This window comes from Paroedura picta, chromosome 8, assembly GCF_049243985.1.
Source record: "Paroedura picta isolate Pp20150507F chromosome 8, Ppicta_v3.0, whole genome shotgun sequence".
NCBI lineage: Eukaryota > Metazoa > Chordata > Lepidosauria > Squamata > Gekkonidae > Paroedura > Paroedura picta.
Genome location: NC_135376.1, coordinates 45,176,081 through 45,197,313, shown reverse-complemented (window position 1 = coordinate 45,197,313; position 21,233 = coordinate 45,176,081). Strand labels below are relative to the sequence as shown.

At 44.0% G+C, this 21,233-nt stretch overlaps 1 long non-coding RNA gene across 1 annotated transcript; it reads left to right on the top strand.

Annotated features, from left to right (window-relative positions):
* Positions 1-435: 435 nt before the first annotated feature.
* Positions 436-20,980, top strand: LOC143842629 (uncharacterized). The gene is made up of 4 exons (XR_013233237.1): positions 436-549; positions 16,337-16,531; positions 19,174-19,253; positions 20,848-20,980. It is a non-coding gene; the product is annotated as an uncharacterized LOC143842629 (long non-coding RNA).
* The last annotated feature ends 253 nt before the right edge of the window (positions 20,981-21,233 follow it).

Sequence of the window (21,233 nt, the reverse complement as noted above, 5' to 3'; positions counted from 1 at the left end):
CCTTGTCTCCCTTGTGTACAAAGACACACCTTTATAACTGCACAAAGAGTGAAGATCTCCTAGGCAAACCAAGAAGAAGCCGCTACATCAGGCAACCCCAGTATTTGAATGGGAATGGCAGGAACACTTTGATGGGAGTAATCCATCTCCATCATTGTAATGACCATTCCCATTAATCGGCCATAAACTAATAAAGTAAGCACTTTCCCCTCTGTACCTCCACCCCTCCAAACTTCATTAAGTCTTTAGTACATTAATATGTCTTACTTAGTGTCTGTTAAGCCTCTTTTTCTCTGCGTACCTGATGAAACATCTCCCATGGGACTTCTGAAGCCTTGACAGCTCAGGCCTCAAGTTAGAAGCCATCACTAGGCCTCGTTGTTACGGCAACCCCATACTTCCTATATGTATGGGGGGTAGCAAAAGGATGGGGGGGCAACAGAATAAGAGCTGCTACACCTCCAAATTAAATTTGCGATGCCAGGCATCAGATGGGCCCACAGCCAGAGATTAATTCGCCTGATCAAGTTATAAAGAGCACTGAGGCTGGTAATCAATCTTGTAGCTGTCAGGGAGATAGGCAGTGGTATTAACCTGGCAGGACTCACGAAAATGCAGGCCTCTTTAATTCTTTTCACAATGACTATTATTTCCCTGGCCTATTCTATCTAGTGGCAGTGTTGGTTGTGTCAAAGTGGGGTGGGATTGATGGTCTGCCTTCCTCACTTTGTCCAAGAGATGTTTCTGTATTATTTAGATTTCAATTACAATTTTATTTGACTGCTGTCCTCCACACAAAACTTTACACAGGAGATAAGGTGAGAGGAGGGAACATAGAAAAAATGCACATAAGGGTATTATACTGCTTCAGGGTCTTCCCCCGTCCGCCCAACTTTGAATCCATTCTCATTCCATTAACATATTTCAGCTACAGAAGTGAACATTTGAACATTGGAAGGCGCAAGTAGTATGAAGGGACGTATGTGTGTTTATCTATACTTAAACTCAGGATTATAGGAACAGTGGGGAGCCTAGTCTGAAACTGTGAATGTAGAGCTATGGCACAGTAAAGGTAAAGGTATCCCTGTGCAAGCCCTGAGTCATGTCTGACCCTTGGGGTGATGCCCTCTAGCGTTTTCTTGGCACACTCAATACAGGATGGTTTGCCATTCCCTTCCCCAGTCATTACGGCTTTACCCCCCAGCAAGCTTGGGTACTCATTTTACCAACCTCGGAAGGATGGAAGGCTGAGTCAACCTTGAGCCGGCTGCTGGAATCAAACTCCCAGCCTCATGGTCAGAGATTCAGACAGTATGTTGGGTGCCTTACCACCCTGTGCCACAAGAGGCTCTTATGGCATGGTATTCCTGGTTAACTCTTCTGGTTTAACTGTGTAATTAGTTGAGAGGTAACGATGTGTTGCCAAAGTCTAGCTAAAGATTTTTTGTGTGATAACATAAGTTAATTGGAAATTAGAAATAATTAGATGTGTGATGCTGACTCGGGAAAGCGTACTGAATTGGTGATAGCTGTGGGATTGAACAGCAGTGAAAAATCATATATCTGGAATTGCTAAGATTATGCATTTTCTAGGCACAGCCACGATTCATGCTCTTAAATTCTTGATTGTCTCATCTTTCTTGTCGCTATTAACCAGGGCTTTGGTTGGTGTTGCCAGAAGTCACACTAATACTGAGCACCTCTCCCAAATTGGGAGGGAGGAAATGGTAGAAGTCAGTGCAACTGGAGTGACACGGAAGACCAATATAGAAATAAAAATTTGTTATCATTATATATGAGCCCTAGCACTATATTAATCAACAACAACAAAAAGAGAAGAAATATGATGGCAGTGAGCCAAACTGCTTATAGGCTTCCATGTAACTTTCCCTCAGATTTTTAAAAAAATAAGAAACAACTGCTGGGGGTTGCCATCAGGGAGGCAGCACAGGCAATGAGGAGTGGGTGCTTTAACCCTTTCTGTTTTTCCTCTCAAAATGCCCCTCAGCTGCTTTTCTTCTTATAGTCCCCTCCTTCTCCTCTGAGAAGAAATCTGAAAACAGTCTTGAGAAGAATACAGCCCAAAGGGAAAGAGCTAAGCACCTTTCCCCTACCTTTTCATCCTCCATTCTAGCCTGCACCTTCACTGGCAGTTTTTCTTTCAGAACAATTAAGGGGAAATTGCCTGGAACGCCCACATACTGATGGCTTATTGTCGTAAAAGGCTTTGCCATAGGTGTTTGAATAATGACTGGCAGGTGTTTCTGACCCATCTGGCATAAACAGACAACTTACATTTTTGATGACACATGAAGCTGCCTTGTACTGACTTAGACCATTGTTCCATCAAAGTCAGTATCATCTATTCCAGGGATAGTCAACCTGTGGTCCTCCAGATGTCCATGGACTACAATTCCCATGAGCCCCTGCCAGCATTCGCTGGCAAGGTCTCATGGGAATTGTAGTCCATGGACATCTGGAGGACCACAGGTTGACTACCCCTGATCTATTTGACTGGCAGTGTCTCTCCAAGGGCTCCAGTAGAGGTCTTTCATATGACCCACGGCTGTAGATGTCAGGGATTGAACCTGCATGCCAAGTGGATGCTCTACCACTGAGCCACAGCTCCTCTGTATGAAGGAGGATAGGTGAGATTGGAAGTCTTAAATGGTGTAGCGTACTACAGGTTATTAGACAGGGTTCAAGGCTGGTGAGAATACCAATTGATACAGTTGTTCATTTCTGGGCTTCACGCTATGTTTAGTGCTTTTAACATCTGATCATTTTGTTCAAAATGGGCTCTTCCCCGACAGGTACATAGTAAGTGGGAGGAAGCAAGCCCTCTGAGGAATGCAGAGAGACCAGAGGATGTATGGGAGAGCAACCCAGCTCCCAAGCAATGTCAAAGTCTTTTAAAAGCTTTCTGTTTCCTACTTCCGTTCCATTTGAACTAACTCTTAGGAGCAATCAGTCACAATGTTACATCTTCTTTTACACAGCTATCTAAATAAGATTAAATGCTTGGATATGTGAATTTCTTCTTGAAGAATATGGCCTGTGAGTTCTGTTTCACTATTACCCATCTCCGCCCCCATCTACTAAGTGTGGACAGAGTGCAATTTAGGAGAACTCTTTGAGTAACTTGGGTCTGATCCAGCAAGGCAATTCTGATGGCATCTTAGAGTTCTTAGAACACTACATCCCAGAAGCTTACAGCATGACAGCATGGGGTAGAGGGTCAGACCTCTACCACCCTAGGATCCTGAAGACCCAGTTTCCAACCATGGAAGCTCATTGGATGACTTCAGGCCAGGCATTCACTCGGCCTAACGTACCTCTCAGAATGCTCATTGTGAGGTTACAATGGAAGAGAGCTAATAACGTTGTAATCTCCTTTGAGTCCCTTGGGGTAAAAAGTAGAGCATAATGTCTAAATAAGTTTTAAAATTTTAAATCATGTGTTCTATGACTGTTCAGAAAAGCCCCATACCTCACTCCCCATGTCACATAAATGGGAAATAGCAATAACACACACAATTTTCATCTTGAATTGTTAGGAGTTGGAGATCTGAGGCAGAAGAACTCTTGCCACTTCAGAATGGTTGAAAAGGGGCCAATACATTTTTGCAAGGTAATACTGAAGTCAGGCCCCATGAAACTGAATCACTGCTAGCAACCTTAGATAGCAGCCCCTCCCACCTTGACAGGCCTCGCTGGCCACCACAGCCTTCAGCTGTCTAAAGCATCTCCCACTTGTTCAACTCCAGGTTTGCCTATGGGAGCTCTTCCATGATGATGAGAGTCAGTTTGGTTTAGTGATTAAGAGTAGAGATCTGTGTTTGACTTCCCACTCCTCCACATGCAACCAGCTGGGTGACCTTGAGCTAGTCCCAGTTCTCTCTGAGTGTGTCTGTGGTGGGAGGCAATTGTAAGGGAAGGGAGAGGAAGTGAAGCCAGTTATAAACTTCTTTAAGACTCCTTTGGGTAGTGAAAAAGTAGGGTCCAAAAAACCAGGTATTTTTCTCCTAAATGAAACCTCTATATTCAGAGGCTGTATTTTCCCAATTGCTAGGGGCAAATGACAAGGTAGGGCTGTTAAGCTTCCTAATGGCATTTAGCTAACCGTTATTACAAACTAAATGCTGGATTAGATTAAGACAGCGGATTTGATCCAGGATCACAGATGGAATACCAGCTCCTAAAGGGAGGCAAAATGACACTTCTTCTGTGCAGCCTAGCCACACTGCAGGGAGAAGTTGGATGTTGCCTGCCTGTTGCAAGAAGAGGACCGTGCATTACAATCTGTGTATGGTCCAGAGTGGGGCAATGTTATTGCTATCTCTATGTAATTTATTAACTACCAGTAAGGGGGGGGGGGCTTAAGGGCTGCAACTGCTCTGCTGGAGTGGAGAGTTATGAGGGGACAGAAGACCTAATTTCACTTTAGATGAATTTGTGTAGAACAACCATTAGGTCTTTGCTTTCATCATCACATCCAGCAACAAGAATTACAGTCTTCATTTCACTAACAAGTGGCTGCTGAGAGGATACAGAAAGTGTTCTTTTTGCCATTCTTTATCTATGATGATGCTAAATATGCAAAACATAGAACAAATTACCACAAAACACATAGCCCCTTGGTCTGTCAAGAGTACTATTGTCTTCTCTGCCTGGCAGCAGCTCTTCCTGGTCTCACATGGAGATCTTCCACATCACCTCCAGCCTGATCTTTTAGATCATGGAAATGCCAGGGATTGAATCTGGAACCTTCTGCATGAAAAGCTGATAAATCTCAGATGAATCTGGATGAATAGTATGAGAGGATGGCTAACTGAATTCAGGCTCAGTTGAGTGAGAACTAGTATAGTATACAAAGGCTGCAGGTAGCCACTGGTGCAAACCAATATCCAAAATGAAATTCTGTATGGAAGAGTAGACCAAGTACAGAACTAGGACTGGGAAGACTGATGTTCAGAGCTCTACTTAGTAATGAACTCATTGTGTGACCTTGGGCCAGTCACACTCTTTAGTTCTAGAGGAAAGAAGAATCATTTATGCTACCCTGAGATCCTTGGAGGAAGGGAAGAATAAAATGCAATACAGAACATATCCTACAGCTCAGAGGGTAAGAAAAATGGTTTCATTTACCCAGATCTATAGGAACAGAGCTGCAAACTTAGTTCAAATGCCGTGATTCCCAGGCTAAACTGTATTACTAAGTGATAGCATAAGGATACCTTTCAAGCAAACAGTACAGAAGTTCTTATCCTTCCCTTAAATTTAAACCTCTGATTAATAGCTGAATTTCTCCTCTTAACTACTCTACGACCCATCAAACACACACCTGTTTTTCCACATTTGCCATGTAGTGCACGCTAACTCCTCCACCCCCCAAAGCCAAGGGCTGTTGTGGAATGCTGAGGCCAGGCATGCTCCATCTTAAAGTGCCAAAAATGTGCTGTTTGGACATGCTCCAGTGTATGTTGGAGCAGACTGTTGCCAACACATTTGCTGATGAATTCCCAACCCTCCTTTTCAATCCTGGGAAGGCTCCATCTATCTTGGAAGCATCCAACTGGGTATCTGCAGCAGAAGCAACATCATTTGCTTTGAATCGTCTCCCTTTTTAAAGGACCAGAGGGGGGTTCTTTTTATCATGTTGGATGGAATTATTAGGAAAGAAAATGTTAACTGAGCCAATAATAAAGTAAACAGAAGAAGCTTTGATGAGAGAGGCCATTAAGTGTGGTAAAGGATGAAGAGGCTGGGAAATATTACAACCTTTAGTCAACTTCACACATTTGACAATATATGCTCTTAGCTACAAAACTCATTGCTAGTCTTCAAAGTGCCAGAGAGCTCTGTTGCTTTGGGGAACATGAATCAAAACTTGTGGTACATAACACTGACGCAACTTTACAGCGCAACCCTATTAAGAAACCCTATGGAGTTCAGCGGGACTTATTGCAGGGTTAGTGTGTAGGGCTGCAGCCTTATTTTAGTATTTGAGGACATATTAACATGTGGCACTCATCCAAACATATTTTTGAGGTTATGAAATGATTTTCCATTGGTGACACTAGAATACATACATTCCACAGCAGTCATGGCCAAGCTGTCGCTCTTCAGATGCCCATACAATTATGCAGAATGCTGGCAGGGGGTCATGGTAATTGTGATCCATGGACATCTGGAGAGCCAGAGTTTGGCCACTCCTGCTTCATTGTATCTTGCTCCACTTATCCTTGCAACACCTTGCAAGTGTTAATCCTGTTACTTACAGTCTGTAGATTTTGTCCTATTTATATGATGGAAAGTATTTGTTCTACAAAACAGCAAGCATTAATTTAAAGGCCCAAAGCAAGAGCAGCTCGGAAAGGAGTGATTCAAAACTCACTTATTTGCAGGTTCAGGTGAGATTTCTTTGTGCACTTTGCTAAACTGAGCGATGAGTTACATTTCCAAAGATAAAAAGATAAAACATGTTTTAAAACAGACGGCATCCTCTCTATTTGCATCCTCTGCAATAATTTCCATTGAATTTCTGCTGCTGGGTAAGAACAGTGTAGGATAACGTGCTTTGGTTTGGCATAGCAATGATCCATGTTGCTTAATGTATATTTACATTTCCTGGGCTCTGTAAGGTTTACTGTCATCCATTTTAGGCTGTCCAGATTTTTTCATAAATAGTTCTCATGAGAATTCTGCAGCTATATGTTGCCATCACATGCTCATTCAGACACATCTTTTACAATTTGCTAAGGCTTTGCTGTTGTGATTTTAGAAAAAAAATGTTTCTGACTGCCTTTGCAGATTTTTCTTGCAAACTGTGCATTGCTTATACCCCCAGCTCAGATTCATATGCTGTAAAAACCAAATATAAATCTAATTTATATGACACCATGAAACTTGCCCAAATGGTTAAAGCTATCAAGTAAAAGCTGTATTAAGTGACAATGATAATTTCGTTTGGCTATTGATTTTAGCCATAACTTCAGCAGTGCCTGTTGATTTTCTGCTTGCCATGGTCAAACCACAGGAGCTCTGCCGGAAAAATATGAGGCTTCTTTAACTCTTTAGAACCAGCATGATGTAGAGGTTAAAAGAGCAGAGGGCATCTGGAGAATGGGGTTTGATTCCCCACTCCTCTGAAGGGCAGTCGGCTGTGTGGCCTTGAGCCAGCCACAGTTGTCTTAGAGCTGTTCTTGCAAAGCAGTTCTCTTTGAGCTCTCTCAGTCCCACCTACCTCACAGGGTGTCTGTTGTGAGGACCGAAAGGAAAAGGTGTTTGCAAACCACTTTGACATTCCTTCAGGGAGTGAAAAGTGGGGTATAAAAAAAACAGCTCTTCTTCTTCTTATGAAAATTTCATTCTAATCACCAACATGAACTTTACCATGAGGAATTATACAGCTCTATTTAAAACTTTTTCTTAGGAGGAGCTAATAGCCTCTGCATATGAAAACTCAGCTACAGGAATAAGGGACCCTTGTGTGTGACTCACAAGTTAATCTCCCTCACTAAAGGGGAAAAATGCTCAGTAAACATAACTGTGGGAAGAAGGGAAAAGCTACACTTAGAGGTCAAGGGTTAATGCTGATAGAGCTACTAGTACAAGCAACTAAGGAAACAAGGATTTCAGCTGCTGATAAAGGAAGCCGCCAGGGAGCTGATCACAGCAAGGCGGGAAAGGAGCCCCAGGAAGAAAGAGTGGCTGAGCAAACAGCATTGATCTGTCCAGTCTGGAGGACCATACACCTGATGCCTGATGGAGGCCTGCGTCTGTTCGGCAGTTTTAAAAAGAAGTGTTAGCAACACCAGCTAAGGCAACTCAACTTTATTGTGGATAGAATTTCTGACCTTTCAAAGGACTGCATGAAATCTAACTGGGAAACTTTCCCAATAATTGCATCTTCATATTCCTGCTGAATTTCTTCCTGTCACACAGCTGTTAAAGACCCAACATTTCTGACAGGGAAAATCGGTAGAAACCCCCAAAGCAAGCTGAGGGGCAAGAGATCAAAACGGCAGAGATAATTTGCTTGATTCTTGTTCATCTTTGCTTCAAAACAGAAGCAATGGCCCTGTGAGCAATTGGAGATGAATCTATACTCTCCCCAAATGTTTTCAGTCTGGGAAAGATCATGGGTCACAATGACCTGTCACAGTAGAAAGGAGAAAAGAATCTAAGAGGGAGATCCCCAACATTTTGAGCTTGTGGCCAAGCCTGGAATTCTGACACACTGTTGTGAGTGCAACTGCAAGATGCTGCCAGGGGAGGCGAAAGCAGCTACATGGAAAAAGCCCAAGTGCAAGAGCAAAGAGGGGGATTTTAGAGAAATACATTTAGAAAGAGGAGTCAGAGAGAGAAAAACCAACACAGTGGTAGTTGCTGACACTGAAACAACATTGTTCTAATCTGTACAGTGAATTGCATCTCCAGTGGCCAACCAGAAACCCTGTTGGGTAAAAACACTTGGTGGGTGCCAGAAAAGGTTCTGCAGGTGCCCCTGGTATCCATGGGCACCTCTGATATATGCCCTCTGCCTTTCAGTTGAAGCCCCATCTTCTGCACCATCTTTCTTTAAAGCTAATTTCTCAAATATACTTCTTCATTTAAAATTTAGTATGCCATTGTTGTGCTGGTCCTGCAAAACAGGGAGATTCCTGTGTTTAGTACAGCTCTGTTTCTAAGGGCAAATTAATCAAGCGCACTGTCAAATCTCTAACGATATCAGGCCAGGGTTTTGATTTGTTTTGCGTGCAAAGTAGATTACAGAAACTGCATTTTTAGCAGCAATGCTCAGCATCTTCACTTCTGTGTGCTGCTCAAATGAATTTTCCCATCCCTCTGTGATGATATTCTGCTTTCTGGAACATGCGCTGTGTACAGAGACGAGTGCTTCTTGAATCCACACCCAGTTGCACACCCAACCTGTTGCTTAATCCCAAGGAATAGTCCTGTCCGGCCATAAAACTACAGTTTTATTTAATAAAAATGTATGCCCTACAGCTCAAGCTATATGTGTTCATGAAGTGGGTTCCATTACCACCGTATAATAAAAATCAGTAATCCAATGCAATTAAGTACAATCTCAGAACAACCATAAGATACCCCATGCTATCATCAGCCAACTACAAAATATGTAGAACTTGTTCCCAATCAGGCCTCTGCAGCAGCAGTATAACAGCAGCAAGACCCCACCCCGAGTGAAAAGGAATGTCTCCACTTGGCAGTTAAAACTAACCACACTAGAAGCCGGGCCAACCTCTCCTTGGGCACCACCATGGGAATAGGTCTCTTCCCCATGGCTGTATTCTATACTTCAAGTGGACACGCTTTAATTGCTGGAATAGCTTTAGGTTCATCTTTCAGGTCTTGAAATGTTATTATCAACCCCTTGAACAGGGTCCAGAGCCAACCAGGGAAGCTTTTTCAGCGCTGGCAGATATTGGAGTTTGTGTGTCGTATGTATTTTGCACCAAATGAAGCTTCTGGACAGTTGTCAAGGGCAGCCCCTTGTAAAGTACATAGCAGTATTTCAGGCTGGATGTCATCAGTGCAGAGATAATTGTGACCACACCTGTGGAGGAAAACCTGTGGCTGGGGTGCTAGCCAAGACTGAGAAAGGCTTGCAGGTCACAGAAGACAGCTGGGCTCTTCCTCTTTTAGTGCCATGTCATCCAGGAACATCTTTATATTCCTCCCAGGCTCAATTTATTGACCAGCATAACAAAGCAAACACATCAGAGTGGACATGTCGCAGCAAGTCAGTAGGGAATGAGAAAACCATGGAACAGATCCAGAATTTACCAACTATGATGGGTGCCAACATTAACATTTCCCTCCTGGGCAGAAGCCTCCAAATGCTATAACCTGCCAGTTATTTAGATCATAAAGCTCACGAAGCATGTGGACAGAACTGCAATCCAGCAAGAACCTTAAAGGCTTTGCAATGGAATTAAAAGTGATTTCCGCACGGCACAGAAGTAAATGCCTGGGCAAGAAGCACTTAGTACATTCCAAGGTATTAGCTAACCAAACCAGCCCCCCTCCCCCCGCATTAATCTGTGTCTAGTTTGTATTAGCACAGTATGCCCTCCTGCTTGTGAGGCTCATCCCAGACAAATTACAGATGTGTACTTTATATAGCAAGGATAGCAGGGATGGGGTTAAGTTGTTTTCCTATTAGTTGGATAGTAGGGTTCCTTAATGGGGTTTGAAGAAGGTGAGCTGGATAAACAAAGCAAAGAGAGAATGAAAGGGATAAGTACCTGCCCTGCTGTCTACAGTTGCTAATCCCTTCTGGGTTGGCCATGGGAGCTCAGGGTGGCAGTTTTAGCAACACTTAGGAAAGGAAACGGAATCTGTGGAGCCTTGGGCTGGAGTGTGGTGCAGTTTGCCACCAGCTCTGGGGGATAGTTTTGACACTGGTGTTCTGAAAGCTCATGCAGGAAAAAATGGGAAGAAACCAATGGCAAATGTTTTGGTTTCCTTTTCTCAATGCAAGGTGGGAGTGGACACTGGCAGAGCTTTCCCCAAGGGATGCCTGACCAATGGGCCAATGCCATGTTGCAAAGGATGTCTGGAAGACTGTTTATGCACACGGAATTTCACTGCCCCAGCTCCTATGCAGGAGCACAAATCAAGGGCAGATGAGGTGCACCAAGCCAAATGCTCCCATGTGTGGGTGCAGGAAGAGGTGGGGCGACCTGCCATGACTAAAACTCCAGCCTGCAGCCTGGCATGAAACCTCCAGTGCATAAACAGTTGAAGAGTTGGCAGAGTTTAAATGTGCAAACAGGTTAGATCACCAAGGTGCTTAAAAGAATTGAGTCTTTTTATTTAGAAGAAAAACAAACTCTGTGTAGAAAGAGGAGAAAAGAGTTCTTCGTTCATTCTGTTCTGGAAGCAAGCAGGGGGAAGTGTGGTCCATGGTGCAGGAAGCCTTCAATTGTGTCATTGAAGACATAGGAGGATATCATGTGAGAAGTTCAGAATTTCACTGACCACTGAACACACATCTCTGATGACCCCTGGAGGACATTTATCATATCTTTTGAAATCATGCACATGGCAGCTCTAGCATATTCCAACAGTTCTAATGATTGGAAAAAGTAGCACCATTTTAAGATTTAGTCGTACCCTCTTGTCACATTCCAAACATGTCCCCTAATATCTGGAAGATGTCCTTTAGAACAGTGGTCTCCAACCCCCGGTCCGGGGCCCGGTGCCGGTCCGTGGATCAGTCGGTACCGGGCCGTGGCTCCTCGTCCTCCTCCCCAGCTGCTGCCTTGGGGGCTGCTCTGCCACTCTGACGCCAGCTCACCTTTAGTGCTTTCTGGCAGCTGCGATAGTTGGGCCTCCCCAGGGCAGCGCCCCCCAGTGGGTGGCAGGAAGTCAGGGGCACCAGCGGGAAAGCAAGCATTGCAGGGGCTCAGGCAGCGGCGACGACGTCCCTCGGCAAAGACCACCCCCCCCCCTGGACCTCAGTAAAATTGTCAAGCGTTGACCGGTCCCCGGTGATAAAAAGGTTGGGGACCACTGCTTTAGAAGATGGGGTTAAAAGAGGACTTTACAAGATGTCCTCAAGAGGATACATGCCTATATTTTCCTTTCAGGGAGGGCAATGGCAGGTATGTCAGAGCAGCCTTATGCCAACACCTTGTCCCTAACCACAAGAGATTCCCCTTCTTCAAATCAGGGCCTCTTTTTAGCTTCCTTCACTCTAGGTTGTGAAATGCCAGGAGATTTGGGAGCTGAGCATTCAGTGGGGTATAATGCCTTAGAATCCATGCTCCAAAGAAGGCATTTTCTCCGGGGAGACTGTTCTGGAGATCAATTGAAATCTCTGGTCCCCACCTGGAGGCTGGCAATGCTTCAGCCCTATATCAGTTGCTTAAATTGTGATGTTGACATTCCTGTAATTCGCTTTCTGCTTTTTTATAATATGCCACTTGCACAGGACAGTAAGTGCTAGCGATGGCTATGACAAATGACAGGGTCCTACAAACATAGGGAATCGATCAGATATATAATTTCGTATATATGTTTTCTTCAATAGGTGTGCTAAGCAGTTTCGTTTAGTAGGAAAGCTGTGACTTCTGTGTTCTCTAGACAGGGCTCTGAAGGCACAAAGAATCTGACTCCCTCCCAGAGCACCAGGTTCTATGAGGCTGACCTCACCTAACAGTAAGATCTTGACTCCAGCACCATTGTTAAATGTGCAGATTTGCTTTGCTTTTTGCACAAGATGCTTACAAGACAAGCCCTTGAGATCGTGGCCAGGCCGAGATGCTCTCATTCTCTCTTCTTCTCTCCCCCATCTTTTGCTTTTTAAACATCCAGCCTGATTAGCAGTTATGGAGAGCCAGATATTTTGCACTCTGTTTTGTATTACTTTGCTTTGTCCTCAGAAAAGTATGACATGGTGTTTGTGGTTCCCTGCATCTTCATGTGTTCATGGGGGAGGAACTGGAGGAGCTGATTATGTCAGTAGGAAGATTGGCAGCACTCTTTGCCTTCCTCAAATGCACACAGGCTGTTGCTGCAATAAAATATATCCAAAATAGTATGAGGAAAATTTCACTCATATCTTGATTAAAATTTGGTAGGACCATTAGGAGACACTTAAGGCTGCTTGGAGTGTGTGTCTGTGGGGGAGCTAATTGGGCTCATAGCTCAGCTCTGTATAATGGGTGGTATGCAAAGAGCGCTGTATGTGTAAAGGGTCTTTTCAGCATGTCCCTTTTCATAGCAGAGAAAACTATGCTCTACTGTCCCTTTGGCATAGCCTGCCCTAAACTGTTCCTGTAGGCATGAAAAATAAGCATGTCAGGAAGACGGCTATGCTAAAATCTGTTGTGTTAATTTTTTACACACAGAGGTGTTGGTATTAAACTGTGCAACAACAAAAAGAGGAGCTGTGGCACAGGAGCAAAGCATCTGCTTGACATGCAGAAGAAGGTCCCAGGTTCTATCATTGGGCAACGTGCCTGGAAAGGCCCAGGCAGTAGGTGATGCAGAGACCTGGGGTCTTGGATAGTCACTGCCAGTCAGAGTTGCACATTACTGATCTTGACAGGCTAATCATCTGATTTAATATAAGGCAGCTTCATGTGTTATAGATTAACTAGAAATTAAGCCCGCTGTACTTTAAATACAGCGGGCGCTAGTGGCCCTCATACCCTTCCCGGGGTGCCTCTCAGCCTTTCCCACTCCCCCCCCCCGCACCCGAGGCCGGCCGTGTGCCAGCCTGGGAGGCTTCCCCGCCGCTGCCGCCACCGCCTCCTCTTCCCTGGCCACTCTACTGCCTACCTGTCTTTTTGGTGGCGAGGCAGCAAATGGCGGCGGCCAGCTCACGGTGGGGCCGAAGCGTGTGTGGCGGCCTGTCCCAGCAGTGGAGGCGGGGTTGGGGTTGGGACAGAGTGGGGTCCGCTGCCGCCCACTGCCTCTTGCCTCCGCAGCCCGCCGCCGACCTCTCTTCTCGGTGACGAGGCAGCAAATGGCGGCGGTCGGGCGAATACAGCCAACACTGGAGAGGGGCAGATTGGGAGGCGCAATTCATCAGTCTGGCGGCAAGGGGCCAATCGCGAGCCGCACTCTGTGAGGCTCGCGATTGGTCCCTTGCCGCTGGAATGACAATCAGAGGGCCTAATCGGCAGGCGCTTTGTCAGTCTGGGGGAAGGGGCCAATCGGCACCCTTCCTCATCCCGGACAGGGCCCACCCTCAGGGCCCTTACAGTTTTATTTTATCCACTCCACAGGAGCAGTTAAAGATGTGTCCATTGTCTGAAGTGATACAATTCTGCAATGCATTTAGTTGCATTTTTGCACTGACTCTTAATACTGATGCTGATTTTCCCCCTAAGTTTTCAGCATCTTCATCAATATTCTTACAACTACCATTTAGGTCAGTCATTATTACCCCATGTTGCAGATAGGACACTGAGGAAGAGTAAGATGCACAAGCATATGCTCTACTACTGAGTTGCTTCATGACTGAGCTACATTCTGAAACAAGGATTCTTGTTCATAACCATTATGCCATTTCAACTCCAAATTAATTCCTTCCTGGAAGGAGCACTTTGCTGCAGTACTTCTCTTCTACTGAAAGAACCTGAGTAGGTTCCTGGATAGACTTACTTAGGATTGCTCTCTTGATAGCATATAACATGAATGTATATATTAGCTGCCTTCTTAAGCACAGCATTCCAGATGCCATGCCCTAGTGATTCTTGTGGTGCAGAGTGGTAAGGCAGCAGACATGCAGTCTGAAAGCTATGCCCATGAGGCTGGGAGTTCAATCCCAGCAGCTGGTTCAAGGTTGACTCAGCCTTCCATCATTCCAAGGTCGGTAAAATGAGTACCCAGCTTGTTGGGGGGTAATGACTGGGGAAGGCACTGGCAAACCACCCCATATTGAGTCTGCCATGAAAACGCTGGAGGGCGTCACCCCATGGGTCAGACATGACTTGGTGCTTGCACAGGGGATACCTTTACCTTTACCTTTATGCAACTGGACTATTTTACATCTATATCTGTCTACAGTTTTGAATTCCAGTCTTTTACCTTCCTAGAGCATTTTTATTGGTTTGTTGCAGATACTTTGGCTCTCTAGCCATAGATCCTGACAGGAAGAGTAAATGGTTTGTTGACTTATCTGTCTGTGAAGAATAGATCTTGATGAGTTGATTTACTTAACTAAACTACCAGAACAATATGTGGGAGAGAGGGAAAAGACTGAGGAAGTTACCCCTGAGACACATGATGATAGCAAGGCTGTGTATGAAGTGTTGCTCTTGCAAACCTAGCAAGATCAAGATGGGCAGCCATGTTAGTTTGTATCAGTAGAAAAAAAAGAGTCCAGGAGCACCTTAAAGGCTAACAAAATTTGTGGTAGGGTATGAGCTTTTGTGAGTCCAAAGAAGTGAGCAGGAACTCACAGAAATTCAAACCAAGTACTAACTCAAGCTATATTCCATTTGTTCAGAATCTGTTACTTACTGAAGTTTTTCCTTGTCTATTAACTTTCTTTCATGGTTTGGGGGGTTAATAATTCTCCTTATTCAGCTTTTGTCATTAGTATCAAGTCAGAGTGTTTTTTTAAAAGAAAGAATCCTATTCATTGCTTTTAACCAGAAAGAATCTAAAGTTCTGTAACCTGTTTTCTTTTGCTGAAAGACTTGGTGTAGTGGCTAGGAGTGCTGACTTCTAATCTGGCAAGCTGGGTTTGATTTCCCGCTCCTCCTCCACATGCAGCCAGATGGTTGACCTTGGGCTTGCCACGGCACTGATAAAGCTGTTCTAACCAAGCAGTAATATCAGGACTCTCTCAGCCCCACTTACCTCGCAGGGTGTCTGTTGTAAGCCGCTTTGAGACACCTTCGGGTAGAGAAAAGTGGCAAATAAGAACCAACTCTTCTTCCTCTTCTAAAGTCTTAGACCAAACTAGTAAGCCAGTGTGATGGGTAAACAGCTGAATAAAAGAGAAAGTTATTCCACAGTTGTAAGGCGGTCACAGTAAAAGCCTGGACTATTCTACTGACACTCATACTGGATGTGAAAACCTTCAGGAACTAGAAATTAAGTTCTACAGAAGCAGTGCAATACTAAGCAAAGTTAGAACTTTCGAAATCAATTGAAGTCAATGGACTTAGAAAGATGTAACTTCCTAGCTGCAGATAACCATGGTTTGCTTACTTATTACTTCTTAATACAAGAAGCCAGAAGCAGGCCCAGGAGCAGCCCCAGTTACAAAGGATAAGGCAGACGCCAGGATAGTGCAACTTGCAATGAGACCCTGACTTTATTAAGAGTTACTTTCTAAGCAGTCCAGGGTCTAAAACTGATTTACCCATCCTGGATCACAAAAGGTACAGTTAGGATGGCTGACACATTTTCTGGAAAGATTCTCATTATGCTAAATACCAAGTAGACATTTAGTAGATGACGTTTTTCCTGGCATACAATTTTGACTAAGGGAAAAACTGCACTTACTTCATTCTCCCATTTTATGCCATTAAAGGCATTGGAGCTCTTGTGGGAGAAAAAACATATTGACAATCCTAGAGGGGAAATGGAGCATTCAAGATGTTCTGAGACCTGACTGAGGTTGAATAGGGCTCTGAGCTGCCTCTGCTGACATTCTTATGCATTGCATTCAAAGGAAATCAAAGCCATTGGGATATCAGTGTTCTATTGGGCCACCTGATTTTCACACTGAATGACATCATAGAAACGGAACAATAACATAGTTTTATGATTTTAACATTCATTATTTTTCATTATGCAAATCATACCCAACTGGACTTTTCATTTTTTTTAAATCTTGCAGATCCTGCATGATCTTAAATTCTAACTCTGCTGTGGTGTTGCTTTCAAGAAAAAGTCCTAGTGCCTCATCTAGGCATCCACCCACACGGGAGTGTGAGATGGATCAGATAATTACCATAGAGTCACAGGGGATGTTTTGTGTAATTACAACCCCAGACTGTTGTATTTACTATTGACTTTAATGGAACTGCTTATGGTGAGTATACGGTATTCCACTTAAGTCAGGAATGACAAATCATAAGTAGTCTGGTTATTGTTGTTAGCAACACTTAATGTAAACTAAAAGGTAAGTTTGAGAAACATGACAGGGTTTGAACAGTAATAAAAGTGTTGTTTTTTTAATTTAACATGAATGTAGTTAGGTTTATCAGTCCAGCGAAGAACTGAGTTCTTACATGCAGTCTCACAATATACAACTCAACCTGGAAAAGAAGATAACCCACTTAGGATCTTTTCTGTTACTTAAAGTTGATGAAGCGCTACTTGGTTTATTACTTATATTTTTGTGTAGTTTGAGGTATATTGTTTTGCTTTTTTGCCACAGCTGAGCTTCAGGGCCTGTTTGCAGAGGAAAGTTTCAGCTCTGGAGTGTATGAAGGAAGGAAACAGAAGACTGCTCATGAGCAAATGCAAAGTGCATTTCCTTTACTGCTGAGTACATACAGAGATTCCCTACACATCAAAGATTAGGGGGAGAGAATTCCAAACTGGGAAGAGAAATGTTCCATATGGAATTCAGTCCCACCATTTAAAAAATAGAAAGAAGTATTAGGAATTCCACCAATCACTCCTGTGCATGCAAGGAGGGAGGACATTTGTTTCCAGTTCTCCACAAATGTGATGGTCCTCCAATTCCCCTTTCATCCTAGGGAGGGGGGGTCACCTGGACCCTAGGAGCAACATTGGGTGCATCTTTGGTTGAAGCTGGAGAAAAATTAAAAGGTCATGCTGTACTGTTCCATCAATGCAGATTTTTTGGTGGGATCCATATTCACTGGGAAGTCTGACAAGAAGCAAAGAGTGATATCCCTGCAGTGTGTATCTGATTTTCAAGAGCCAGTGGACTGCAGTGGTTACAGTATTGGACTAAGACAGGTTGACCTGAGTTCAAATGACCACTCACTCACTCACTCACTCACTCACTCACAAAACTCTCAAGATGACATTTGGCCAGTTGCATGTGCTCAGCCTAACCTACCTCAAAGGGTTATTGTGAAGTTGTTGTTGTTGTTTTAATCAAGATTGCCTTAAACTCCTTGGAGAAGAAGTGGCATACAAATGGGCTGAATAGATAGATCTGATTTTTTAATTTAACACTTCTTCTTGAGATTATTTGGGAAAATAATAATATAAACAGGCACTGTACATTCTGTACATTTCAGATTACTTCTTGTAGCTGCTAACATGTTATGACTTTAAAGTGAGGGTTTTATTTTACTTTAACATTTATGAGACTCAAATGAGAACAAATATTCACATTAAAATATATATATGACCCATCCAAAAAATAACCACTCTCCAAAGAGAGGAAACGTAATAAAATTAAAATTAATAGCAATTGCTGCTGATCAAAGTAAGTTTCTCAGAGCAGGGAAACGTTTATCAAGGGAGTATTTATAAAACACCATCCATTTGTATTTGCAAAGCAGAAGTTCTTGTTCCTGTTGTGAATTTATTTAAAAAATCTAAAAGTGATGGTTGGCGTGAGTGGGAGAGGCTTCCAGTAATCTCAAACCTGAACTGCTGTCCTCACAAGAGGATCCACAACATGGTACAGCTGTTTCTAGGGAGCACAAAGTGGGGCCTGAGAATAGTTCAGTGGCCCTTCCTGGTCTAGGAAACCAGGGCTTTCTGTGCATCTGTATGGAGATGAATTTACATTTGTTGCTTCCCTTTAACTATAGAAATGCAGTCCCTCAATCACTTTGTTGACACTGGAAGGGAAAGGGCTTGGGATAGAGTTTGGTTCCACTGTCTCCCTCCCACTCACACAGGCATTTTCTATGAGGAATGAAGTTGGTACTTAATCCCTTTTGTTTTGTGCCATTCAAAGAAGCTTCCCCCCCCCCTCAGAGTTAGCCAGATGTTCTATGCTTTCCAAGTTATTCTGGCACTGTCTCTCCTCTGCCCTTGGTTCAGTGAAGAACTTTCTGAATCAAAGACTATTTTTCCTCTGGTATCAAAGTCATTGACAACTCAAAACCAGGTAAGCCAAGGCTGCTGGCAGACATTTAAAGAAATCATATTGAACAAACATCTTTAATGTGCAATAACACTAGGAGACAAATCATTCCTACTGTGATTTTACTGAGTGGGAACTGTGGCAGAGAATGACCTCTCCTAGATCTTTTACTGGTAAACCCTTGACTGAACTTTGGGAATGAATCCAGTCCCTAAGCTTCCCACACTCCTCCGGTAATACTTTATTAAACATGTTGATGTAAACAGATGTAACAAATCTCCCAAACCCTCTGTCTTGCTCCTCTGCCCTTCATGCCCCTTCCTCCAAATAAAAAAGGAAGGAGTAAAACAAACAGACAGACAAACAAACAAGAGAGGGGGGTGGCCACCATAAACATGTCTCAGGTAACAGCCCAAGAAAGACTCTGTGTGGTGTAGTAGATGAAGCACAGGAATGAGGAGGTTTGAGTTCAGCCCACTGTCCCCAATACAATGCTCTTAAAGACTGGGAAAGTCTTTCATCCTAACTTATTCAACAGGGCAAGCATGAGAATAAAATGGACTAATCCCATTTACATCACACTGAACTTTTTGGGGAAAGCTGGGGGAGACATGTAACAATTTATAAAACATCTCTCACAACTTCTGTTTTATAAGTGATCTGATCTTCCATGTGCTGACCTGGGTATGCCTCTGTCCTTGGAGCATCTATGGAGAATGGAACCACTTTGTGTTTGGTAAGCATTCAACAACTCTCTTTATTCAAAGGACTGCTGGGCATTGCCTGGTTCAGATGTGATGGCCACCATACTGAATGATTTGGTATATTCTGAAGCAAAGGATGTCAGAAGGTTTTGCAGCAAGAGCATCAGGTTTAAAGGTATAGAGAAGATAGAATTCTGTCTGCATAAGAGTGACCACCCAGGATTGATTGATTGATTTATATGCTGCCCTCCCCTGAGGCTCAGGGCACTTTACATAGAACAGGGAACAATACAGATAACTCAGTAGTTGAACAGTTACAATACAGTGATAACAAGAATTATATAATAGAACAGTAGAATAATAATGAGAACCTTAAATCAACTATAACATACTGACGGCCCTGAAGGTGGGAAAAATCAGTGTTGTTTTCCATGGGGGGGGGAGAGACCTGGGGGCCAATGGGAAGTGATTGGTTCAGGTCAACCTCAACCAAATGCCTGGTGAAGGAGCTCCCTTTTGCAGGCCCTGTGGAACTGATCTCCTCTGAGAACTTGTTCCACCAGGTGGGGGCCAGGATGGAGAAAGCTCTGGCTCTGGTTGAGATCAAGCGAGCTTCCTTGGGCCAGGAATCACCAGGAAGTTGGAGGTAACAGAGTGTAAGGTGCTTTGAGGGGAGTAGGCAGAGAGGTGATTCCTTGGGCACACTGGGCCCAGACTGTGTATGGCCTTAAAGGTGATTATCAGGACCTTAAGCCTGATCTGAAAGTCAGCACAGCTGTTGGAGGATGGGCAGAATGAGGGACCCCCATGTGTTGCTGTGAGGGCCCAAACCACTGCATTCTGAACCAGCTGTAGTTTCTGGATCAAGGTTAAGGGAAGACCTGCATAGACTGTCCAGTCTAGAGGTGACTATCACGTGGATCACTGTGGCTAGGTGTTCCAGGGCCAAGTAGGGTGCTAGTAGTTCAGCTTGGTGTAGGTGATAAAATGCCAGCTGCGCTACTCTTGTTATCTGAGCCTCCATTGATAGGGAGACATCTAAAAACACACCCAGGTTCCTTGTGGAGTGGGCCACTGATAGCTGCACTCCGCCCAGGTTGGGTAGGCATGCTTCCTTGCTTGGACCCTTCCTGCCCATTCACAGGACCTCTGTCCTTGAAGGCATGAGCTTCAGATGACTCTGCTTGAGCCATCTCATCACTGCTTCCAGGCAGCTGGCTAATGCTTCTGGGGAAGAATCAGGGCAGCCATCCATCAGGAGGAAGAGCTGGGTGTCATCAGCATATTGGTGTGTGGTATGAGCACACCCATGCAGAATATTGCAAGAGCTGTTCATGACCATGTCATCCAAGCCTCTGATGTAAATGCACACAGAAATCAAAGTGTAAAGCTTTAGGCAGCTGGCAATTAGGCAGACTTGGTTATAAAAGCTAAAACAAAATAGGCTTTGGTTAGCAAATCATAAACATGCATGCATTATTATTATTTTGTGAATCCGTATCATCTCCTATTGTGGGTCCTTTCACAGTCTTGCTTCACTGGGGCAAATAAGAACTTCATGGTTCACCTGAAAGCTGTTAATGTGATGACGGGGAGTCCCTACTTATCTGTCTCCTCTGTCTTTAGTATCTCTGCTGGAGCATCTATCAGAGCTTGTAACTGTATAGCTGATTTTCTCTGCTGTGGGAACAGAGCTGTATTCATCAGCAGCAACCTGGTGGTGAGGCGGCGATAGATCTTCTTGGCTTGTAAAATCAACTCATGTTAATCATAGACTCTGTTTTATTGTCTCCTTTGTCTTGTACATAAATAATTCATGGCATGGGAGTGGGGGACTAAGTTTGAGTCGAGTGACGTTCCACCCTGACTGTGGCCTTCCACTCTGCTTGCACATTTGGGTTTTGCCCTGTTCCAGTCCTCTGGGGCAGGCAAGCAAGGCACTTAAGCTGGGTCAGAAGAAGCGGAGGGTGTCCCGCCTCCCCAGGAGTCAGGAGAAGCTACGTCTGTCCCAG